Source organism: Triturus cristatus, chromosome 1_1, assembly GCF_964204655.1.
Source record: "Triturus cristatus chromosome 1_1, aTriCri1.1, whole genome shotgun sequence".
Taxonomy (NCBI): Eukaryota; Metazoa; Chordata; class Amphibia; order Caudata; family Salamandridae; genus Triturus; species Triturus cristatus.
Genome location: NC_140579.1, coordinates 1,157,330,352 through 1,157,357,149, shown reverse-complemented (window position 1 = coordinate 1,157,357,149; position 26,798 = coordinate 1,157,330,352). Strand labels below are relative to the sequence as shown.

At 45.4% G+C, this 26,798-nt stretch overlaps 1 protein-coding gene and 1 long non-coding RNA gene across 3 annotated transcripts in view; one reads left to right on the top strand and one right to left on the bottom strand.

Annotated features, from left to right (window-relative positions):
* The window catches only part of LOC146871781 (uncharacterized), a 77,686-nt gene extending 68,136 nt beyond the window's left edge, over window positions 1-9,550 (bottom strand). The window contains exon 1 of the long non-coding RNA XR_014981067.1: window positions 9,475-9,550. This is a non-coding gene — a long non-coding RNA (uncharacterized LOC146871781). The remainder of the gene's footprint in view (window positions 1-9,474) is intronic.
* Window positions 1-26,798, top strand: part of LOC146871779 (uncharacterized) — a 490,516-nt gene that overhangs the window by 147,301 nt on the left and 316,417 nt on the right. The gene's annotated exons all lie outside the window — the stretch shown is intronic.

Here is a 26,798-nt window from a genome sequence, read left to right as displayed (position 1 = left end):
CTCAATCACGTGGCAAAAGGGAGGGGGCAGTCCCAAAAAGAAAGCGAGGGACACAGGCTGGGGGTGGGAAGAAGGCAAGACTATCTAATTCTGCACTCCTTCCCATCCCTAAAGATAGGGCAAAAGCTAATATGATCTCCTCTGCAGTCAATGATCGTACCAACTCCTTTGTACGGAGCCCCCCAGCAGCGTAGTCTCCCACTATGATCATTAGTGATGACGCGCGGGTATTGGCTGATTCTCAATTACAAGGTTTTGGCACTATTCTGAAATCTCTACTGGATCCTATGATTGCCAGACTTGCTCAAATTGATCTTAGACTGGCAAACATAGAAAAGGCCATCGAGTCTAAGGTAGACCACCCTCAAATTCTGGAAAATAATGAAAGGGGGAGGGATGTCAATGTAAGAAGGGTACAATTAGCTAATTCCCCTTCCCTAACACCATCATTATTATCGAAAAATTCCCCCTCTCAAGCCCAGGCCACTGTAAAAGGGAACATTCATTCTACCCTTCCTTCTTCCTCCGAGCTGCTGACAAAAAAACCTATCGCAAATGTTGAACATCAAATCTCGGAGGAAAACAGATTGAACAATGGTTTGGTAATAAATCTCCCCCCTGAAGCTGCCCCTTTGGTAGTGGTTCTGGTAGGAGTCCCTGAACTCAATAATACAAGACCTGAATCACTTCCTTCACTTAAAAATAAAGTAACAAGTTGGCTAAATAAGTACAGACCTCTCCCCCCACAGATTTCTACAGAAATTCTGATGGTTAGAAGGGTCTCATGGCTGGGAACAACCAAGAAAAATTCCAGAGGTGACTGTATTGTGGTCAATTTTAGGGACCCAGGGATAGTTTCCCATATTCTTACCAGTCCGTTTCTCGGGGAGGACTCCACAATTCGGACACTCCCATTGTCCTTCTTCTATCCATCCCATGTTAACTGTTCGGACACGCGACTGGAAGAGGGTTGGACAAGGGTGGGACGTGGAAGCAATAACAGAGGGAACAGAAACATCCCCTATTATTCTAACAGGACACCCCAATACCTGGACTATAATAGGTTTACCTGCCTGGAAGGGGTTGACTGACTACCTAATAATTCCAACTTAGGGTGTTATGTGAGGGTGAGTGGCACTACTACGAGCAAATTTGTTTTGCACGATCGCTCAGTGTCAGATATGGATAGAGGTGGACCAGGGACAACGCACAGTATACAGAGGGTCCAGCTAGGGGCTAATATTGGTACTCCCATTTCCGATGACCAATCTGGGATTGCAGCAGAAGGAGGTATGGCGGAGAATAAAATGATTTCCGAGGGCAATGTTGAACTAACATTGAAAGCTATACCGATCTCAGCTACATTAACTATTTTGTCATGTAATTTAGTAGGACTAGCCAACAAAATAATGTGTCCTGAATGGGGTTCCTTTATAGATACAAATGATATATGCCTCTTTCAGGAAACATGGGCTAGGGTAGAACACCACCGGAGTGGTTATGCTTCTTTTTCAGTCCCAGCAAGGTGGAGCGGTAAGGGTAGACCTTCTGGGGGCTTATTAATCTGGGTCCGCACCCATTTGGGATGCCGACCCAGGGTTCTGAACACGGCATCAGAAGATTTACAGTGTGTCATTCTAGAGTGGCCGAATGACTACAGGCTTGCTGTGATTAATATTTACTCAAGACCTGTAAATATTACATCGGAGTCTGGTGCCATTGAAGAACTTTCTGTATTCTTAAATACAATTCCCCAGGGTACCACTCTCATTATAGGGGGTGATTTCAACTGTCATTTTGAGCCGCTTCTGGGACTGACGGATAGTGGTTTCGTGGAGGAGGATGAACACTGGAAAATTCCCCAAGTAGTGGGCCCTTCACCGAGGTCCTGGGCTCCTTTGGCTGTCCAAATCATGGCCCTAACTTTAAAGCACTCAATCAGGGCATGTAATGGCCGCACAATATCAGATGCCCCATTTAAGTGCACTTACAACAAACCAGGCCAAGAGTCTCGTTTAGACTATATATTTGTTGAAAGTCGCGCATGGGACAAGGTCGTTGACTTTAGGATAGAAGATAGGGAAGACAGTGATCATAATCCACTGATCCTGGTATTTCTTTCCCCGGCCAACTTTGCTGGTTCTGCTAGCTCAAATGATGACCTAGATGATAGGTGCCTCTTATCGAGCAACAGGCGCAAGGTTAGGTGGGAAAAATTAGTTACCCATCCAGATTCAGTGGCGGAATTGTATAAGCAGGCAATTCCGCTACTGGAAGCAATCGGTTCCCTTCCGTTACAGCGCCCTGAACCTGAAACATATCAAAAATGTAGTGACTTTAATTTGGAATTGACCACGGTCTTGGCTAATGTCCTCAATCCTATAGCGCCTAAAAAAAGAAGGACCGGTAATAGACCTTCCTGGTATGATACTGCCTGCAGGAAATCCTATTCAGAACTCCTTAAGGCTGTTAAGCTTATTAACAACAAAGCGCTAATAAGGAAAAAACAACTAGAATACAGGCAGTTAATACATCATGCCAAGATGGAGTGGGAGAGCGACAACTGGGCCAACATAACCTTGGCACTAAAAACAAAAGATTCCAGGAAATTCTGGCAAATTGTCAACACAGGGTCGTCTGACCCTTTACCGGCGATTGTGCCCAACATCGCTGCCAGTATTTGGGAAAAGTTTTTCTCAACCCTTTATGAAAGTGATCATTCTATCCCCGATAGAGATCAGGGGCCAGTATTGTTCAATTCCATTTCTGACCCATATGAGGATAAGTCTAGTGAACAAGAGGTCTTAGTTACCTCTGATCCCTATGAGGATGAGTTCAGGGAACAAGAGGCTTTAGCTATAATTTCTAAACTTCCAGCTGGCAAAGCCCCTGGGCTTGATAAGCTCCCTGGAGATCTTTTTAACATGAACCTAAGGTTTGGGCTACCTACCTAACGGCTTTGTATAATGCAGTACAGAAAGGGATGGCGATACCTATTACTTGGCTGGGAGCTGAGATAGTCCCAATTTTAAAGAAGGGCTCTCCTCTTCTCCCAGCCAATTATAGGCCTATTAGCCTTATTGATGTACCCCAAAAAGTTTTTGCAAGGCTGATTCTGGACCGCCTTAGGGACTGGATGCAAGAATTTTCTATCCTGAGCCCATATCAGGCAGGGTTCAGGAAGAAGGTGTCTACTATTGACCAGATTTTTCGTATGACACTGCTACTCTGGAAAACCGTTAAAGTGGAGGGGGGTTCGTTGTATACTGTTTTCGTGGACCTCCGTGCGGCTTTTGATTTGGTCCCCAGGCAAAAATTATGGTCTGTCCTTCTGCAGATGGGCATACCTGTACCTTTACTGAACATGATAATTCGTTTGCATAAAGGTAATTTCGCACAGGTCAGGTGTGGGAAAAATGGTGCCCTAACTTCTAGATTCCCGGTTGACAGGGGAGTCAGACAGGGGTGTGTGTTGGCCCCCACCCTTTTCTGCCTCTACGTAAACGGAGTATTCACACATCTGAACGAGGTCATAAATAGCGATGCCCCAAAGCTTGCTGGTTCTCGGGTTCCTGCGATTATGTTCGCAGATGACACCCTTCTGCTTTCTAAGTCCCCGATGGGCATTCAACGGGTGTTGGATGGCTTCGAGACATTCTGCCTTGAGCGGGGCCTAGAAATAAACACACTCAAGACAAAATATATGATCTTTAACCCACCACCGACACGTCCTAACCCGACCATAGGGAGAGCTAGCTTAGAAAGGGTTCAGACCTTTGAGTACCTGGGGCTCACCTTAAATGAAAAAATGACATGAGTACCACATCAAATTAAGGCCCAATTGAAACTAGCCCAAGCAACCGGGGGGATTATAAGACTTATAAATAAATCATGTGCCAAACCAATTGCCCCACCCCTGTAAATATATAAACTCCAGGCAAGGGGTGGTGTAATCTATGGCGGTGAACTCTGGGGCTTTCATTGCCGTCCAGAGATCACAGTCACAGAGAACAAATTATTAAGGCAATTGTTGGCCCTCCCCACTAGTACACCCTTATTGCCATTGAGATTTGACTTGGGCCTCAGATCTATAGATGAGGAACTGGGCCTTAAACCCCTAACACTTTGGCGGAGGATCTGGATTACCCCAGAACTAGAGGGCTATAGAAAAGAGTTTATGGAAATGTTGGGATTACCTAATGCAGGGAAACATTGTTGGCTGAGGTACGTAAGAGAGGAACTGGAGAGAATAGGTCTTCCGCAGCTGTGGTCCAATCCGGCGACAGCATGCATTAGCATCTCACGAAAGTACCTGGCTAACTCGTACTATGAAAGTAAATTAACTGCCCTAATACAGAAATCTCAATCTTCCATTTTAACACAATCATTTTTAATGTTCAAAGATCATTATCAGTTCGAGCATGTTTTAAATTATATTAGACCACAATTTTCAAGGAAACTATATCTCCAATGGAGATACGGCACCTTACCTATAAGAGCTTTCACAAGTAAATGGTCTCCGCTCGTCCCAAAAAATTGTCCTGGCTGTGAAGCGGAACAGGAAGATGAACTTCATATATTATTTTTCTGCCCGGCTTACAAAAAGCTTAGGAGGTGCTGGATCGTTCCACTTTGTAAAAACTTGGGTTTTACGCACTGCATGGATGCTTATCAAATTTTTAAAACAGATCCATCAATTGTAACTGTTTTCACTGTGTCATCATTCCTTGCAGCTGTGTGGAGGAAAAGAAGGATCTGTGAAAATTCTGTTTGAAATCATACCTTCCCACTAAAATGTGACAACTGATTTGAGCTGGTTTTTAATGGAGTCACATTAAAGTCCTCATCACTATTGGTATGTTCAATGGGCGTTGCTGCCTCTGTTGCTGCTGTAATAATTGATACATATATAATTGTATTATCCTCCACTTTTGCACAGGGTTGTTTGTTCTTTTATATTTTTATCAATTTTACTGTGTTTTTATTGTTAATTGTATATATACTTTTATGACTGATTGTCGAAATAAAGATAAAGATTGATTGATTATTCCTTGCAAAAATTGGGTATAAAATCTGAGAATACAAAGTGTTGTTTCCTAAAAAAATATCCCATATGACGTGAGTCCACACTACCAGTGAAAAAAACTATATAAAACTTAACTGTGCCTACAATATGTTGTTCGAGATTAGCAATCAAACAGCAGAACGATATTCACATTTATGGCACATGTGGTAACCTTCATTCAGCCTGCCCACCATGTGTGACACTGAGCCTTCCCTTGTCCAAAGCCTTAGACATCTGGAAGTGGCAAAACGCATCTGTTGATTGCCACAGCTTGCCCACCTCCTCAATCTCTACAAAGTAAACTGTGCCAGTGTGAGGCACAAATTTAAAAGATTAAAAGGCCCTCAGTGGAAGGTGCTTTATTTGTGGCAGGCGGTGGTAGCCTGCAGGACGAGGGGTCAGTAGTGGCTGGACTCGTCCCTCCAGCAGCCCCTGACTGTCTGCTGAGGAGGGCAAGGCACCCTTTGGGGATCAGTGACCTCATGAAAGCATTCCCAGGGTGGCTGGTGTCTAACATTAAACTTAAGCATTTGCAATGCAATCGGACCTATTGCATTGTAAATGCATGTTTTAATGTTCTCTTTGCATGCTCACAATGACTTCTTTACAACGTAAATGGTACACAGTAGCGAGCTGCATCACGCTGTCTCCTCCATGGACTGTTTTGGTGTGCCTATCCTCAGTTTACTTTAAATAACTAATGCACAGCGAATTGACAATTTACATACTTCCATTCCACAAAAATGCTGTTATGTGTGTACTACGCTAACATTTAGGTGCTAGATCAACCAAATGGCATTTGGTACTCACATCGGCAATTTTACATTACACATGCTTTGGAGCATACGGACAAAATTAAAAAAAAATCTGAGGTTCGGGCGTGGAAATATTTATACCTTTACGCAAAAAGATTTTAATTTTAAACACTTACATTACCCAAACCCTTTCTTTTGCTCAGCTCACTCCACCTTGGTCTCCCCTACTCACCCCCACCCCCCAAAAAGAAAAATGACCCAACCGTCACTTTAAATCTACATGCTGTTAACACCTCCTCGGACACTTTCACATACCTACATACAAACACTACTTTAACAATTCTTTCAAGTAAGCAGACCGGCGCCACCACGGTAACACCATTCATGCAAAGCACCTTTCACCGTGCTTGCTTTCGCGGTCACGTTTGTTTCAACTTTGTTTTTCCCCGAAATTCATGTTTAGCAACACTGAGCATAATACAGGTATATAACATAAAGCAGTTGCTGGTCGCTTAACAAGGGCCATAATGTAGGCCCCTACAGCAGCCTTAATTTAAGAATAAAAATGCAAAAACGCATATGGGGAAATTTACTTTAATATTGAACATTTGCTGCTACTTAGATGGTACACAATAGCGAGCTGTGTCGCGCTCTCTCCTCCGTTGCGTTTTTACACTTGTGTGTGTATGTGCCCTTAAACCAGCATTGTTGAATGCTTTTTTCGCACACCCATGTGTATATATTTTAAGACCGCACATTAAGGCTGTCGTTTGCTCTCTATGGTTAGTGAATGCTGCTGCGGCCCTGTGTAAAGTTAATGATTGGGTTTTATGAAGTTGTTTGTGCAACACCGGTCTCTCACCCGTGCCACACTTTTTAAAATTTGATATTTTTGGTTTCCACCGCTCTTTGGTACAGAAAGTTGTTTTCTGAAGCCAGCATACCAGAGACGCCAGCCACTGACAAACTGTGTCCACGTGACAAAAATGAGACGCGGGTTCGAAACGCACACGCTACGTGCATATTAACACACACTCACCACCACACATGCTCACAAACAGCCTTGAAAAACAAACACACGACTTTCGACCAGTGCACACATGAGCAACCACACATAAACAACCACACATAAACAACTGCACACACACACACAGGAAAACACGCCAGTTACTACCCGCGCGCACATATAAACAACCATGCATAGTCACAGTAAACAACCGGTCGCACTGTCTCTCTCACACACACACACACGCATAAACGCACGCACAAACACACATACCCGAATGCAGCACCCACACACACTCATTATATATACAAACACTAACATACACAAGCAGACACACCCAGTCACCACTACAGGCCACACACACACAAAGACACACATATACAGGGGAAGACACTGCTGCAGAAGCACGCACCCATCACCCACACAGGGACAGACACCACTGCAGGTCACAAACACCCATCATACACACACATATACGTGCATCCAGGGGCAGACACCGCTGCAGACCGCACACACTCATCACACACACAGAGCCACACACACAAGGACAGACACCACTGCAGGCCGCACGCACTCATCTCACACACAGGAGCCGACACCACTGCAGGCATCGCGCCCTTATCACACATACACACAGAGTCCTGCACTCCTCACTCCAAGGCGCTCTGGACATTGCAGACAGGCAGAGAGAGCTCTGTGGCTCAGTGACGCCACACCTCAGTCACCCTGCCACACACAGCATGTGGCCCCCGATGTATTAATCCCCCTCACTGGGTCACTGTGGGGCAGTCCCGGCCGGGCAGCAGCACCTGGTTTGTGTTATGTGAGTCGGCAGCATGCAGCACTGCACAAACACAATAATCATGTATATAGCATGGAGGGCTGTACTTTAGCCCTGAGGGGCAGCACTAGTATCACTCAGCACTATTAAAACAAGCATTAAGGAGGTTCATTTAAATGAACAGCCTAACATAAATCAATGGGTTGGTGCGGTTGCAACATTGATTAAAGTAGAATCGGAGGCTCTTAGGTTCACAAGAGCTTGCATCACTCTTTATGCTAATTATGCACTTTAAAAATAGGATTATGATGATGACGACCCCGCCTATCATCCTTCCAAAATGGACAAGACGTGTCTTTGAATGAAAGAATATTACAGCTACTGAACATAATCCCCGGCTCTGCTGCACCCCCACCTCCCGTTCCACACACAGTGACCCACATTCCTTCTCCCCCCCCCCACGCCCAGAGAGACCGCGTGAGTCCAGGAGGGATGCTGGCCATAACACCTCCTGGAGAGCCCCCCTCCCCCTTAATCCCCGGGAGGATTCCGCCCAAGGGAACAGGGCTCATTGTTTCAAGCACAGATTGTGCAGAAACATCAATGACATATCCGGGAACAGCAGTCGCTCCATGTGGGGCTAAAACGTACGAAGCCTGACAAAGACGCAAAAATAAGCATGGCGCAAGGGGGTTAATTTAAATGAACGGCCTAACATAAGATCAGTGGGTTGGTGCGCTTGCTACGCTGATTAAAGTAGAATCGGAGGCTCTTAGGTTCACAAGAGCGTGGATCACTCTTTATGCTAATTAGCATGAAGAAACCCCACATACAAACACAAGACATAGCAGAAAGTGCAGAACCCAAAGAATCAGGAAGTGGCCGCAAGGGCTCATGCAGTTCGTACTCAAAGGCGATCTGCTGACCACTTGAGAGGTGAAACATGGCAGCGCCAAAAATGCAAGTATTCATTTATATTGTTCTAAATTGAGTGCATGCTCTCGAACCGAAAAAAGCACAAATAACGTTAACCCACTTCACATAAGAGCTTACGGGGAATAAAATTAAGAGGTTTACTTAATTCTACCGGGGGCAGTAGGTAATTGTTTCCGCAGGTCCGTTTCTGCTTGGTGCAAGTGTAGAGCAACGCGGTTAGGGTGATATTAAAAACTGTCGTCAGCCATGTGGGTGATCTTGAAATGGCATCCGTGGTATTGAAGAAGCCGGTCTGAGTTCTGATGCTTCCCTGCCATTGATGGTTGGAATGCGTGGCTTCGAGGCAGGGCACTGGCCGGGGGAATCGGCATGGGCTGCAGCTGCCGGTGTCAGCTGCTTGACCTCTGGTGTAGGCAGGACTCACCTTGTGCACAGTCCTTCGGCCGCCGCACGTATCTTGGTGTCCCTAGCTCCTCGCAGACCTGGATCGGCGCTCTCCGGTTCCACAGCGCCTCACACAGACGGAGGTCGGATCTCTCCAGCGGGCCCCAAACTCCCTGGGCGGCCAGGGACAGTCCTGGTGCCACCGCACCTCCGCTGAGCTGTGCAGCATGGCGAGCATCAACAGAGGGGCTGGGAGAGCCTCTAGGGGGCCGGCTGGCTGGCTAGGATCCATGGCGCGGTCACTAAAAAATAGTCTGTGCAGGGTGGGAAGCGGGCGCATCTCTCCTTTGGCAGCAGGAGCAGGGTCCTCGTGTACGCGGCGGTTCAGTGTCCCCTCAGGGCCCAGATCAGTCCCCTCTATCACCGGTGTGGGGAGGAGCTGCCTCGGAGGGAAAAGGGGTGTCTGCAGCCCCTAACGATCACGGGCAAGGGGACCAGCAGGTGTACGGAGGAGGTGCGTGAATGAGTGTAATTCCCGTGCACTTACCGTGTACAGTACCGCCACAGTTCTCTGTCCCCAACCCTCAGCCAACGCACGGAGCAGTGGCTCATGGACAGACGCGCACTTCAGAGGAGGAGGAAGGAACCGGCAATCGCAAAAAAAAAACCAAGCGCTCGCCATGACGTATTTGCTAGGCTTTCTCGCCTGTCAAAAGGTTTCTTGTCTTTATGGGGCCATGTGTTTGGCCCCATAAAGATAAGAAACCTTTTGCGACCAACACAAAGCAGGCGAGGTCGTCCAAATGGGACGGCTCAGAAAGCCGAGCAAAGACGTCACCGACACGACTTTTCCAATGGCTGGCCACCGTTTAGCCTTACAGAAAATAACACATCTCATTTAATCTCGCCAGCCAGACTGCGCATGCGCGCAGCCTCCGCCAGGCGAGACCTAACCAGTACTAAAGCATCCCACCGGGGGCCTTGGCAGCGTGCGCACACACACGTATGGACGCTCAAACTTCTCCACCTTACACTCACAAATGAGGCTCTCAAGAATGCAGCAGGTGTAGTGGCACCGGCCCAAAGGAGCCAGTGACATGCTGCACCCAATTGTGACTGTATTTATATGTATCATAATGTAGCAGTATGGGCGTCATTGCACCTGCTTCGGACCCTAGGCACACACACCTCCCACCACTTTCACCCACGCACCGAACTCCAATCATTTAAAAGAGAAGCGCAATCAGCACGCACGCGCGCGCACACACACGCACTGCTCAGTAGAACTGGGACTGAAGGTTCAATTTCTTGCCTCCTACATAAATGCCCCACTCACACTGTCTGTTCCCAGGCTACGAGGGAAGAGATAAGAGGCACGACCAACGCTCTGGTGCCAGACTCCTTCAAGACAGAGATGCAACAGATTAGAGGCCCCTGTGCCCGGCGGGATGAGGGGTGTCCTGGTTCCTCTGGTCTGACGGAATCAGAGATGTGTTGGTTCCTCTGGCCTTGCGGGATCAGGGATGCCCCTTTAACCGGGTCTGACTCGATCAGAGATCTCTTGGTTCCTCGGGTCTGGAGACCGGGCAGAAGTCGTGCTTTTCCTTCTCAATAGGGCTCAGAGATGCCTTTGAAACTCCGGCTCGGCAAGCTTAGCATGGGATTGAATCCCGAAGCCCCCAGTAGACTTTCACAAACGGCATGACGGGGATGTTGAGCTGTGCACACCGCCGTGAACGGCCCGGTCTGACGCGCACGGCTGAGGAGGAAAGGATGCTTAGCTCACCTGCTCAGGAACACTTCTATGGATGCTGGAGGAGCACGCGGCTGACGGGTCTCGCTGCACGCGCAGCCTGCCGAGAATGCGACACACAGCCTCTCTGTCACTCGTGAGGATGCTGAGCTGCACACACTGCCTGCCGAGGATGCTGGGCCGAAGTGAGTGCCAGCAGCACCAGCAGGAGTTGTGTGCGGACACCCAGCGTCAGAGTCTGAGCTGAAGGAAAGTTACAAAACGTGCCTCATCCCCGTGGTGATGACATTCAAGCTTAAGGCTGCTGGAAATCTCGTGAATGGAACTGCTGAGCCTCCGGGGTACCTCGTTCCGCCTCCTCTGCTCAGTGGCGTAACGAAACTTGAGGGGGCCCTCCACGTACCTTGCACACTCTGACTCAATCAGGAGCTCTGGGTGCTGTGCTGAGGGGGCCCTCTGAAGCTTGGGGGCATCCCCTCTCTGCAGGAGTTGTAGGACCTATGTTACGCCCATTCAACGAGGTGCAAAATCACATTTGGTACAACATAAACAGGAGTATTGTGACACTAGGGTGACCAGGCATCCCGGATTTGCCCGGATGGTTCCGTTTTTTCAACAGTTGTCCAGGCAGATTGCGGTAAAAGTGCTTCATGTCCTGGTTTTTTGAGAGGGTAAACTGGAAACAGTGTGAGGCTCTTTTTTAGGTGTTCCAAAGCATGGCTAGTAAGCATCTGTTATGAGTAAGCAATTTAATTAACAGGTATGATGCTGGCTTTAAAAATTCTATTTTATTTATTTTCCTAGTGCCTCTTCTGTGTGTCTATGAGGATGAGGACTGTCATTCTTTGCCACTTTATTGTTGTAAATTTGTAGCCCTTCCTCTATTTTTGCGAAATGTCCCAGTTTTTGGGTCGCACGATCTGGTTATCATAGTAGTGTGGCAATAGTGTAATATGAAGTTGCAAAATCGCTCAAAAAAGACAAACTGCGTAGAAAGTTGTCACATGAGGGTAATTGGTGTGCATGAACATGATAGAATGGCAGCTCATTCACGTGAAAAAGCACCATTGGTGCAACAGTAGCATAGGTTTGCAAACCGTTTATAAACACAAATGTGCAGCATCACATTTATGAGTAAATTCACTCTCTCTGTAAATGACGCAAGGTGAACTATCACCTTTTGAATCTAAATCTTATGGGTGCAAAAATACATAGAGTGCAAATTTAGCAGGCGTGTGGAAACACATTTAGGAGTACAAATCCCTTTTAGGAGCAAAATCACATTTCAACAAAATTGAATTTAGTTGCAAAATCAGATTTGGATGAAAAAAGAGCTGGGTCTGATGAGACGCTTTCGGGTGGAAATATAAAATTAAGACAAAAAAATTGTTTTGGGGCAAAAAACATTTAGGTGCAAAATCACTAGGCACAAAGTCAGCAGGAGGTGCAAAGTAATCGAATACAGAGAGAAAATATGGTTATAAGAAGTTACATTAACTTTACATATGAGATGGTGGAGATAGACTATTTTCCAATCATCACTCTAAAATGTAAAGCAGCGCTATACACATATGGCTTTATACAAATTGGAAATACTCTTTAAGTAAGCAATTCAGTGGCTGGAGGCAGCTGACCCAAAGCCCACTCTGTGGATTTTTGTTTATTGGTGACGTGAACCTTAGCTATCAGCAAGGACTCTCTGTAGCGAAGCCTAAAATTAATGGAATGGAGTGTGGAGTGTGCTGCAGCTGAATGCACCCAGTGTGCTTTCTGCCCGAGCCATGACGACTCTGAATAGGTTAATGGTTGCCAGTGGGCCTGGGAGAAGGAAGGGAGGGGTGAAGGTGAAGAGAGGCATCAGAGAGGCTGGAAATTAAAGTGCAAAACATGTTTCCACAATTTGTGCTACAAACGCTTTGTAAGATCCCACCTCCCTTCTCGCAGCCCATCTCCACAAGGAGTAAAACAATGTTCCACCTCATGGGCCGTGCTTATGTCTCACTGTGTGACTGACCTCCCAGTTACAGCGGTATCAGATGAGTGTCCCCTACATCTAAATATTGATGCTACCTATCTGCCTCAGTCACCATAGCCCCCAATGGCACCATCCCCCACTCAACCACAGCTCCACCCTGCACTTTCATCTTCCTAAAACTCCCTCTCCTGCATTGACCCCTAAACACAATGAAAACATGCACCTGAGCCCAGGTGTGCAACCCCCATTGGGCTGAAAGGGCTTCAAATCTCACCCCCCACCCCCACACCCCCCCGTCGTGTGTGTCAGCCTGGGTTGAGACAGCTTCCCGGGCACACACACAGCCTCACCCGAGTACTTCACAAGTCTTTAGAAGACCATTTACTTGCTAACGAGGCTTTGTTGTTCTTTCACCCCTCCTTAGAGCCCCTGCATCTCCACTCTGGCTATCACTGGAAGAATTACCCCCCCCCCCCCCCCCCCGAAATTGATGGTAGCCCCCCCCCCGAAATGTGGCTCTGTCTAGTTACGCCTCTGCCTGAGCCAATAAGGGGTTCTCTCGTCTGCGTTGACCCTGGCGCTATGTTAATGAGCTTGTACCATTCCAGAAATGAGCAGATCCCCGCGCACTCCATTTTACAAGAACGAGATAGCGGCCCCTCCCATAATAGGAAATACAATGGAAGCAGTGGTCGAAGTGGGGGGGGAAAGTAGAGGAACTGTGGGCGGAGAATCAGAGGGCGGGAGTAACTCTTAGATTGGGTCAGTGGGAGGACTCAGAGGTGTGACAGAAAGAGCAAAATATCCCAATTTCTAGTATTTGTTTCCCATTTCACTAGCCGGTTACAGCTTATTATGTTATTTAATTTAACCAATAGATACACACATTTATTTAAGGTTTAATATGAGTTTTTGACATTACAATACATTCACAAAGTGGGATATGTTTCCAATCACAGAATGTCCCAAATATCCTTAAAAGTGGAATCGCAAGCCATTTCTCTCCCAGACATGGAGTTTTTGTCATCAGTACTTCTCCCTTTTTCCACAGGAGCAGTTCAAACATGAATTGCAAAATATCCTAGTTTGCAAATGTTTTGCACATAATTATGGCTCTGCCATATTTGCCACATAATACATCATCTGCTGCATAATCTGACGATTTAACTAATAAATTGTTTATAGCTCAAATGGATCAAAGGTTACAAAAAATGTGACTTGTGCTGCTGTGAGGTGGAGGGCCCTTTGCAAAGGATGACTGATCACCTTTCTCACTGCTGCAGTTGTATGTAGTAGGCAGCATAGTTTAACAGTGATTAGTCTGGAGAAACACAAACTCAGAATTCAAAACGTAATTCCATGGTTGGGCGTTCTCTTTAATAATCAGAATTGATTTCTAGCCAAATTAACCCTTTTTTGCAACATTAGGATAATCAAAGACTGGGAAAGAAACCATAACGCTGTAATTTATACCTTGCAGTTTGCATGCAGCTCTTACATGACAGTAATAGCTCACGGTTCTATGTTAGGATTTTAAATTATTAACTGCAAGTAACAATAGGGTCTCTCTGACAAAGCAGTAACCCACTGACCTATTTACATTATGTGCACTTTGTGATCTGCATGGTACATGTTCTTAGCAGCAGGCACATTAACCCTCTGCACTTCCTTTTTATGAGTCAAATCAAATCAAACAAAGCTTTATTTCGATTGTATTGTAACAATCATAAAAAGCACAGATAAAATACATCACAAATTTAAAAATAGATACACATTTTTGTCTGATAGAAAAAGTACATTTCATGTATATTTAAATCACATATTCACAGGTACGATAAAAAGAATAAAAACAATACATCTAAAATGAGCCGCCTCCTCATTCCTAGATTGCAATACTCTTTCTTTGATGCAATATTTTTTTTAAGAACATAGACATCCTCCAAGCTACATTCTCATTTTCTAAAAGCTGAAGCTTAATGAACGCAGGTCGGCATTGTCTCAAGCCATAGTTCTGTAAAATTGGGACTATCCAAGTCTTTCTTAACTCCTTATAGAGTTTTCAGAATAAAACCAGATGTAGAGAGGATTGATTTGACAAACAATCGCATGGACATAGTTGTAACTCCCTGGCCCAGTCGTTCATATTGGGGAAAGAGACTAGTCTATGTATTGTCCCCAATCTAAATCTTATTAATAAAAACCTATCAAAAACACTGGGAACAAATACTAAATATGGCTGCAGATTAAAAGTTGTAAGTACCATCTGATGCTGTAGGACACTGGGCTTAATGATTTCCCCCGGCAGTCGTAGTGTGTCCAGGAAAGTCAGGATCTTTTTTCTAAGGTCTTTCCTGGATACCAAAGTGATGGTGCTAGGGTTGGTGAAATATTCGGGATTACCCATATCTTTAGTAAAATCTCGAATAAACTTAACCAATGGTATGCTTTGGGCTCCGTCCAGCCTAAGACTATCTTGTAATAGGTCCCTATTAAATGTAGTCTCTTCCTTAAACCAGATCCTATGCCAAAGCAGAATTGGCTCAAGTTTTATGAGGTCGGATATATACGGGAGACCCAGCTCCGTATGACAGACATAGGTGGATGTACTAGTGGATGCCGACAGAACATATCTTAAAAAAGAGTTCTCAACCAGTTGAATTAAGTTAGTGTCAGCAAAACCCCAAATCCCAGCTACATAGAGAACAGTTGAGACACATTTGGCTTTGTAGATCTTCAGAAGTTCCAGCGGTGGTTTACGTCCCAGTTTTCTTGCAAAGCTAACAAGAGCAGATGTTGTTCTGATTAATGCTAGCTTTTTGGCTGTTACGGCTTTTGACCATGTGTCATTATGGCTAAACAAGATGCCTAAATATGAAAAACTGTTTGTTGGAGCTATTGGAGTTCCCTTCACAAATATGTCCTTACGTTTCTGGATCCCATGACCGCATCTCATTCTAAAAGTTTTTGAGATATTAATTTTGAAGATCCAGATCCTTCATAAAGTTAAAAAAATTATTTAGGGTCTTTTGTAGGCCAGTCTGGATGCGAGACATAATCACAGCATCGTCCGCATATAACAATGCTGGAATGGGGCGATTACCTATTTGTGGGAAGTCTTGAGCGTCTTTAAGGAGTGCCTGCCCTAACCCATTAATATAAAGATTAAAAAGGAAGGAGGCTAGGACACAGCCCTGCCTAACCCCCCTCCTAATAGGGAAAGAGGCGGTATGAGTCAAACTTCCACTAGACAAAACATCATCTCTCTCTACTAAGAACATTAATCACTGGAGTTATCATGAAATTTTTATTGTTGCCGAAAATTGTTGGAGGCCAGGAAGGGGGCAGCAAGTGCTTTAAAAAACATATTATACTTATAACCACGACACCACCACCCGAAGTTAGTGCCCGGTGCGGTCGCACTGCCCTAGAACCACCCTGCTCCAGGGTCCTGTGACTCAGTGACAGAGTCACTGTCACTCTAGGGTGTGCTGCTTCATAGGCCTGCCCCCAAGACTGGAGGTGAACTTCTTGGATCGTGGTGGACAGGCCTAGAAGGTTAACCCGCACTTGCCACCGCTAGGGTTCACCGGCTGGTGCTAAGACACCAGGGCTTCTAAGGTCTTGCGGGCCTTCTAAGGTCTAGCATGGGAATGTGCTCCCTCAGGAGAGTGGTCTGAGAGACTGGTCATAAAGGCTGAACCTGGTTTCCCAGTTCCAAATTGAATAGCTCTGGCCATAGCGCCACATCCTCACCCCCACTGAACACCATACTGCCCCACTGAGAGAAACTTGCACTGCACTGACCCGCTATAAACACCTGGATGTGACTCAATTAAAATTACGCAATAGACAAGAGCAATATGCTGCTTAAAAAAAATTAACAACATCCTAGAAAAAGCAAACACTCATAGGGAATGCAAGATTAAGTCAAGCATGTGAAATGTAAGCAAGAACAACATGGTTACCTTTTTCCTTTTACACTCATTATTCAGAAATTAGTGAGTGCTTTTGCCTAAGAAGTTAAGGCAATGACTAAAGGGCCCGGAAAGAACCCGTTTCAGTGTCCATTTTTTATATCCTTACAAAACATAGGCAGTCTGCGTTGAAAAGACCACATTTGTGAATACACAGCCGCTGCACACATTTGTTTCCAATTCACACATCAAGCAGGTATTTCAGTACCTCCAGGAAAGGTGAACTTTCCCAAACAGGGAAAACAATGTTGTTCAAAGAGAGGAGAAAGTAGCGCTTCTCTGGCAAACACTGTAAAGTGGCGCTAATGTGTTTAAGTGTGAAAAAATCAATGTGGCCACCTTGCAACCACTCTGTCTTGCTTTCGTTTGTTAGTTGCTTATTTTTCATATTCGGAATGTTTTATTTCTCTCCACCCCGAGGCTGCACGTTGAAATTGAAAAATTTCAGTAAAAGACACCGTTTCCAGCAAAACTGTTTTTCTTTTTTAGATCTATTTCACAGGGGAACAAATGAACGAAAGGAGGAAAGAGAAGATAATACCTGCTTCTTGAAGTCTTGCTTTTCACTAAATGAGGAGGAGCGAGAAGAAAGAGAGGCTGATGGCTGCGGAGGGGCCCCTGGAGCACAGGGGCCCCTGCACCACGGGGGCTGCAGGGGCCTGTGTTACGCCCCTGCCTCTGCCCCCCTCTGTACCCTTGTTAGCACTGAGACAGCTCGTGGGTCGTGTGGTGTGTTTCCTCTGCATCATTGTGGTTTGTTCCCTTTGGTGTTCACATTCATTTCGGCCTGGTCAGCTGATATGTTTGTGTCTCAGGGGTTGGTTGGTTGTGCATGGTGTAGGAGTTTGCTGGTTTGTTTGGTTTTGTGTGGTAAGGTGGGAGTTTTGTGTGGAAAGGGAGTGGATGTGTGTAAAGGTTGTCTTATTGTTTATAGATTGATTTACCTGTCCGTTTGTTTTTCTTCTTTGTAGGTACGTGGTGGGCATTGATGTTTTATTGTTGCTTTGCCTTTTGTTGACATTCATGCAAATTACTTTTTCTCCTGTGCTTTCTTGCATATTTGGATGTTAACTTGCAAGCCCACTGTACTGTGTTTTCCTTACTTTCCATTCTTTCTGGTTTTGCCTCAACCATTCTCAGGTCTTTGCAATGGTACCTTTTCAGATTTATGTGCATGTTATTTTCTCTGTGATGTACTTTTCACTTGTATCATTGCATTGTATTTTTGTTTAATATGAGGAAGGGAGAAGTGTTGTACCTGCTGCTCAGCCAGTGTGAGTGTGGTTTGGAATGTTAGTGCGGATGATGCTATGGAATGTTGGGTGAATTCGTTTTTCGGTTGGGAGAATGGGCTGAGCAGCAGAAGGCTGCTCCTGGTGGGGCTCTCTGTAACTTTATCTTGGACTTATTATCTTAATAAATTACCACCTTAAGTTACCCGGAACAGGACTTTGTTTTGATTACAACATTTTGAAGATAAAGTTACAGAGAGCCCCACCAGGAGCAGCCTTCTGTTGCTCAGCCCATTCTCCCAACTGACAATCTCGACTCATCCAACATTCCACAGCATCATCCACACCAACATTCCATACCACATTCACACTGGCTGAGCAGCAAGTACAACACACAGATACATATGTTCTATTTTCATCACTTGCTCCAGATCTGGGTGACATTAGGAGGAGATCGACCATTCACTTCTGCTGGAGACCGTAGGGATGGATTGTTTCTGGTACATTGCACCATATATAGCGCTGTAGGAAGAGTGAATACTCCGGAGCCTCAAGTGGAGGGGTACAACCTGAGCACCTAAGCCTGTATTCTCGAAATGGTCTCTCATACTGGTTGGCCTTTCACATAGTATTTTTCGTTCACTGAATTCCGATGCCTTCCTTTATTTACCTCAATCCCTTACGATCAAACACGTCATCGACCACGAACGCAGGGGGAGGACACTTTTTGCTGGAATTTTACATGGGTCCGTTTCTGCGGGCTATGTGAGATTGGGAGGAATAACAAAACATCCCTTGTGGCGCACTTTTGCTAACCTCACCGAGCGCTCAACCAGGACAAAAAAGCCCAAGCTTAAAGAAAGGGAGGACAAGAGTTCACTTCACCAACCAACCACACAAAAGTGGTAGACACGAGTGACTAAAAACATAGTCGACTCCAGCCAAGGCCCAAAAGGGAGACAAACTTAAGCCAACCCACAACCACAAAATAGTGGTAGGCCAGAGAGGCTCCAAAACAGAGTCCTCTCACATACACACCCCCAACAGTGAAAGGTAAAAACTCCCACAACAACCACAAGGGGTCAATTACGAAACATTGCCCACAAAGGTAACACACCAATGTCTCCCACAACCACAAAAATAGTGGTAGGCAAAAGAGACTCCGCAACAAAGGGCATTCTCTCCCAAACACCCCCAACAGTGAGAGGCGATATGCACTCACTACAACGACCAGGGGAAAAAACAGAGTGAAATCATGCAAAAGTAAACTTACACACCCACATTCATTAGGAGAGGAAACCGAGTCTCCCACAACCACACAGGGTGATAACCAAGAGCGACTTAAAAATAGAAGACATCACACACACTACGCTAAGATCCACCCGGTCCCTGAAGTTAATACATTGGGAAAACCCAGAGTGACCCTAAAGTTAAAGAGTCAACCCACAAACCACAAACATTAAAAAAAAACATCTTGCAAGAGGAAATCCAAAACACAGCAAAACAGTGGTTTAAGGAAAGACATAAGCAGCGAGCACCCCACCAAGACATTAACATTTTTCAAACCTAACCCTTCAGCTTGAAAGCTAGAACAGTCAGGCCCCCTGGTGTTACTAGAGTTCCCAGGGTGAGTTACAACCCTACCCTGCACTGAAGCGGTTACTAAATAAATAAAAAATTATTGAGGATGGTGATTCGCTACCTCCAAAAATGCAAGTCAAAGGAAACAAACTTGAGGCTTGCCGTTTTAACAAAGTCACTTCCAAAAATGTACCCACCAGAACTGCTCGCTGTTCAAAAATGTCACTTTCACACCAGAACTCCTGGCCATTTAATAAAATCAGAACATACGTTAAAGGAACAAAACTCCATGGTGATCGGGAAACAAAACATCCACACGTTTAAAGCCGAGAACTCTTGGCTGAAGAAGACTGCCGCTTCCAGAACGCCATGCAGGGGCAAGCAAAAATGCAAGTCTAGAAGTATCACAGCATACACTGAGGAGAGGTATATGACACTCGCCTGTTCCAGCGTTACCACAACCAAGATGGCGGCACGCTAGCAACACGTATGCCGAAAGCGTACCGGGTGGCTGCAGGCACGCTCTTGCGAGACTGCTGGAAGTTGTAGAACACTCCACGAGACAAAGACAGGGCTCGCGCCAGAGCCAACGAATGGGGAGAGACCGTTGCAGGTAGGTGACAGTTGGGAGTTAAATTTCAAAACGTGAGGAACAGGAAAGAAGACAACAGTTTAGTCTGGAGCCGAAGTTACCAAACACAGCACCTACCGTCATCCAGCCAGTTCAGGGAAAACACTTCTCCTCCTAGCCGCACCTCCAAAGTTGGTCCACCACACACGAACTGAGGAACAACACCTCCTAGCTACACCTCCCAAGACGCTCTTCTCCACATGGAATGAGGGATCTCCTCCACCACAATGTCGCTGGTGACACGGGCTCCTGACGTGTTCCTCCGCTTGACTCAGACACAGGGGACATTCGAGCCCTGACACCACTCCCCAACACGGACTCTGAGCCCCAGTGACACTTCCACACAGAGCCCTGGGGACTTGTTGCTCTTCCCCACTCTCCAGAAGCTCTTCCCCACACAGGTTGTGGGAACTCTTCTTCCTCAACGGCGTTCATGACACAGACTGGGAAAAACCTCTGACTTGTTGCTTGTCTGGGGAACTCCACTTTCCCACAGTTGTAGCAGCAGGAACTGGCACGCCCAGGTTGGGGCCGACCGGTCTTGTGGTCACTGGTGGGGTTCAGGGCTGCCAGTTTCTTCAGGCTCTGCTTCTTCAGTTTCCAGTAACTTAAGGCTTCAAAGTACATATCCATACAGGTGGCAAACGCAGGTTCTTTCCAGGAAAAGTCGCCAAAATGTTATTATCAAAACAAAGTCCTGTTCTTGGTAACGTAAGGTGGTAATTTATTAAGATAATAAGTCCAAGATAAAGTTACAGAGAGCCCCACCAGGAGCAGCCTTCTGCTGCTCAGCCCATTCTCCCAACTGACAAACTAATTCACCCAACATTCCACAGCATCGTCCGTACCAACATTCCACACCACACTCACATTGGCTGAGCAGCAGGTACAACACATCTCCATTCCTCATATTAAACAAAAATACAATGCAATGATACAAGTGGGTGACATTGGTTTGTCACCTTTGTGGGCAATGTTTGTATTTGACCCGTTGTGGGTGTTGTGGGAGTGTGTGCATCTCTCACTGTTAGGGGTGTTTGGGAGAGAACACCCGTTGTTGTGGAGCCTCTCTCTAGCCTACCACTATTTTCATGGTTGTGGGTGACATTGATGTGTTACCTTTGTGGGCAATGTTTCGTAATTGATCCCTTGTGGTTGTTCTGAGAGTGTGCGTATCTCTCTGTTGGGGGTGTGTGTATGAGTTGGCTTAGGTTCTGAGCCTTTCTGGCCTACCACTGTTTTGTGGTTGTGGATGGACATAGGTTTGTCTCCCTTGTGGGCGTTGGTTAGAGTTGACTAGGTTTTTGAGTCACTCGTGTCTACCACTTTTGTCTGGTTGATAGGTGAATTTTGCTTCACCTTCAGCTTTGGCATTTCTGCTGAGCATTTTATTGTGTTTTTGTCCTCCCTTTCCTGCTTCTCTTACGGCACGGGTCTTTGTCCCTGGTTAAGTATGTGTTTTGATGTGGTCTGTTGTCTTTTGCACCTTTGTTGTTTGGTTCCCTGAGTGCTCACATTCATTTTCGGCCTGGCCAGCTGTGGTGTTTGTGGCTTCAGGGGTTGGTTGGTTGTGCGCGGTGTTGTTGTTTGCTTGTTTGTTTGTGTGTGGAAGGGGAGTGGTTGTGTGTAGGTGTTGTCTTTCTGTTTGACAATTTGTTTCTTCTCTATAGGTACGTGGGTGGGCATTGTTGTTTTACTGTTGCTTTGCCTTATGTTGACATTCATGCAAATAGCTATTTTTTCCTGTGCTTTCCTGCATTCTTGGATGTTAACTTGTAAGCCCATTGTACTGTGTGTTCCCTGCTTTTAATTCTATGGGTTTGCCCTCAACCATTCTCATGTCTTTGCAATGATACCTTTTCAGATTTACGTGCATGTTATTTTCTCTTTGATGTGCTTTTCACTTGTATCATTGCATTGTGTTTTGTTTAATATGAGGAAGGGAGAAGTGTTGTACCTGCTGCTCAGCCAGTGTGAATGTGGTATGGAATGTTGGTGTGGATGATGCTGTGGAATGTTTGGTGAGTGGAGATTGTCAGTTGGGAGAATGGGCTGAGCAGCAGGAAGGCTGCTCCTGGTGGGGCTCTGCTCAAGATCTTAACTTGAAATAAACATATCTAAAGATACTACATGGAGTGGACCTACTTTTGATTACAACACTGTGCCTTCCTAAGTCCATGTAACCCTGCCCTGAATACACAACACTATTCTTGAATCCGTGTTGCTCTCAAGGGCGTTTAAAATGCTTAAATTACTTATTGGTAATTGCATTACTCTGAGTACTTCTCTCGCTTGCATTACCCCCTCGTCCCTCTTGCTAGTATTCCTTACGTAATGAGACAAACCCAAGCTAAAGAAAGCCAGGACAACTGAGTAAATTGCATAACACTCGGTTGACATTAAGAATACTGTGGTTAGTTCAAGGCAGACAAAACCTTAGTCCCCAAAATACCCTCCAATGCAGGACACTGAGAGACCCTGTAATGCTTAATAAAAGTAATGGGATTGCCCAAGTGGCCGCCCTATGATTCTCAGACAAGGAGGCTCCTTGACACTCAGCTACAGAGGCTGGCAAGCCCTGAGTAGATGTGCCCCCTACCCCCAAAAGGAAAGGAAACACCATACTGAAAATAGGCCAAATAAATCAGAAAACTGATCCACCAACTCAAGGTCTCTGTGGCTGGTTGGTGACCCTTCCTGGCAGGTCTGAAATGTACAAAGTGGAATCCTGCCTGAAGTCTTCCACCCTCTCTAGGTAAACCAGAACAGCTCTTCAGATATCCAGAGAATGAAAGCAGGACTGAGGATTTGGACAAAAATACTGACAAAATTACCTCCTGCTGAGAATGAAAGGAAGAATTTACTTTAGGAAAAAAACCTGGCCCTTGTCTCAAAACCACACTAGCCTCAACAACCCTGAGGAATGGGCCCTGCAAGGTAGAGCACCAAATCCCCCCAATCTTCTACCAAAGTAATGGGCCCCAGAAAAAACACATCTTTAAAGTAAGAGGTTTAATATCAGTAGAATTTAGGGGCTCAAAATGTCAGGTCCCGAGGAGGCGTCTCAGGATCGGTTCGTTGCTCAATTGGGGTCCCTCTATTGACATCCTCAATTCCGAGTTGCCGTAAAGGCACGGAAGCTTAAGAGGGTCAATCGGGGGAAGGAAAGGAAGGGAACAGCGGGGAGGGAGATCCGTAAAGAAAACACAAGGTCTGTTAACACCATGCAATACAGGTCAACTTAAAGCCCCACCAGTCTTTCTACCTTAAACTACTAGGTCTACCTGTAAAAGAAAAGAACCATATCTAGCCTTGCTAGAAGAAGGGCGATTAATGTTTGTCAAAGCCTCTTCAGGGCCAGCTAGAATCCGTTAGCGTAGGGTTGCCGTAGTTCGTACACACTACTCAATTGGCAGGACTGTTGGTAAACAAACAACACATAAACACCAGTTCACACCACATTGGAATATACTTTCCATGAGGATATAACACATTTATACCCACCCGAAAGGGTGTGATTGTAGGCGTCACTGGGAAAGAAGGTCTTATGCTGCAGCCTAGCGGCCACTCTATAGACCCCCAGGTAGAAGACGAGACAAACACACACACTTATCACTTGTAAACACATGGCATCAGGTATAACTCATGGCATCAGGTATAACTCATGGCATCAGGTATAACGTATGGCGTTGTTTTGAAAAAACAAATTCGTATGGCAGAAATATGTCTATACAAAATATCCATAGCGTGGTATTGCAATCATACCACCTGGTATTGTCACTCTTTCCCGTGCGTACCACGCACAGTCCTGGTCAGATAATCAATTCCCAAGAATCACATGAATCGGCAGTTGAATCGGAAAGTTACCAAGCTGTTTAGCGAAGAAAACACTTGTGTTGGAAAAGGAATCTTGGCGGTGTCATTGACACCCTTACCGCACCCTGGAACCACAACAGAGGAGTCTCCAACGCTTCAGGTTCAAGCTCCAGAATAATCTGCGAGCGTTTCTCCTCCAGCACCGGCTTACAATGCCTCCCGGACCTCACGCCGCGTCACTTCCGGTCAGCGTGTGTCGCCGGGAACACAGGCCGCTGGGAGCGGTAGTTGCTTGGCTCCCTCAGTAGTCCCCCAAATGTCCCGCATCTCGCGGAACAATGTCGCGGCCCGATTCCAACGGGCGGTTTTGAATGCGAGGGTCCTGAAGGGGGCAGCGGTCGGGGACGCGAACGTGACACAAAAGGTGGGTACCATGAAGCCTGCGAGACTAGAGGGAGATCACAGGAACGACAAGCCTGCAATAGTTTAGGGCAAATATTCAAAACCCCCTTGAATAATTTCTGCACTAGCCCCTGTGGATTCACCAAATTACCCCAATGATCCTGAAATGCTCTATCTAATAGCTGCCCATTGCAGCTATAAAGTCGAACAACAGAGCCCCAAGGAAAAACCATCCTCTAAGAATTTGAGAATTTGAGAAAGAGGCAGATATAGGCAATAATTGTTGCTTCTCACACAATTTCTAAAAGGATACCTAGTGACAAGCATAGGGGGCCTTAGTAGATGGTCTCCTAGAGACTTGAATGGAAGAGGAAACTGCCTCAGAACAACACTGAGACTTCAACCCTGCCAGCTTAGTCTCCAAACCATCAATTTTAGATGAACAAGAGAGTCCTTCTTCAGAATTGGGAAGAGTAGAGGGGATGGAACCATCAGTAATAACCCCCCTTTGCCCCCCCTCCTCCATCATCACTAGAAGAGGAAACTAGGATGAGTGGGCCCATGCCGGAGAAACTAGCACTGCCTGAACATTCTCCCTCCTCATCCTGATTAGGAACTCTGGATTAAAGGGAAAGGAGAAGAAGCAAACAGAAAACCCAGTACCCAAGGACAGGACAGAGCATCTATTCCCCAAGCTGCAGATTCCTTCATTCTGGAGCAAAGCCTGGGAAGTAAAGCACTGTAGGAAGATGCAAACAGATCCACCACCAGACACACGGAATATGACTCCGATAAAGATCCCATTCTGTTCTGGTGTTGAATGAGACTTCTTTGTAGTCAAAAGGAAATCGTGAGATGTCAACATCAGGTCTACCTGATTCACCTGCTCTGTTGTTGCAGGGCAGACTTGGTCAATACTAGACAATCGTCTAGATAGGGTTAGACGCAGGTTCCCTGGCGATGAAGCAGTGCCAACAAAGGGGCTAGTACCTTTGTGAAAACCCCTGGGGCAGGCTTCAACCCAAACAGGCGGACTCGGAACTGGAAGAGGGAGCCTCCCACTTTGAAACATAGAAACCACTGAGGATCTTGAATAATACCATTACATATAATGGGGTTACCCTGTGTCCCTCAGAACCTCGGAATACAGTTGTGAGCTACAAATAGTTCTGTCATGAACACAGGGTCGAAACATCAACGACATTACATTATGTCCTATGTCAGCTATCCTTGGAAATATGTGATGAAGATATAAGAATACACTACAAAAAAACTTCTTTTGGACATTTTGATTATATGTGGTTTCAAGGTCTTATGTCTTTGTAGATTTATCACTGGTAGATTTTGATTTTCACTATGTATATGTTAATGTGATGTACTGTTCTTTGTAGACAGCCGTTGAAAAGAGAAATAAGATTGATATATATATATGTATATATATATATGCATATATTTCTAGATATATAATATATATATATATATATATATATATATATATATATATATATATGTTTTGATATATGAAAAAGAATATATTTAAAACATAATTGGATATTATTTTATTCAAAGATTGATGTTGAGTCAGGAGAAGTTTCCCAGATGTTGAATGGGTTCGCTTATAGGCCATTCCAGTATATAATGTTTAATGAATAACATTATTTACAAGTTCTTGATGAATAGGCATAGTTAAGTATGCACCCTGCAAATCGGCAGTAGCCAGAAAATCTAGAGCAGAGACCAGAGGATTGATGATTCAAAGGGTTACCATGTGAAAGTGAATAGTCTTGACCCACTGATTGAGCCTCTTCAAATCGAGTACTGGCTGATAGTCTCATGACAGTTTCTACACTGAAAAGAGGATGAAATATTCTTCCTGACCACTTTCGACATTAGGGATATAGACAACTGCCTTCTTGATCAGTAAGGATGAAATTCTCTCCATCAAGGCCTCTCTCTGGATAGGATCCCCAGGGTCGAGAGTAGGGATGCACCCAGAGTCTGGAGGCTGAGAGTTGAACTTTATAAAGTACCCGTTCTTCACAATACTCACAACGCAGGGATGTGTGACAGATATGGAACAAATACTTGATCCTTCCTCCCATTACATCCAAGGCTGCAGGACTATAGTAATCAGGAGTGCTGAGTAGATGGGCCAGCTTGGTTAAATCTTTCTTGTGATTTTCCTGTTTTCCGTGGCCAACATCAGAGATGGTTAGCCACATAAGAAGTGGAATCCTTCTTGGGAAAATCTCTTGGAGCTCAACGCCAGGCTTTGATCCTCTTTCCAGAAGATGATTTATAGGACCATGAAGGTTTCTTGTCCTTAAAAGATTTCTCATCATTTCATCCAGCCAGTCTCCAAAGAGCCTCTTGCACTCAAACAGGAGTTTCATAAAAGAGGCTTTTTAGTGAAATCTACCTTCCAATGTCAGTCACAAATTCCTCAATGCCATTACCACTGAACTGGAGGCTGCCAAAGCTGCTTTGATAATGTCTGAGGAAACATC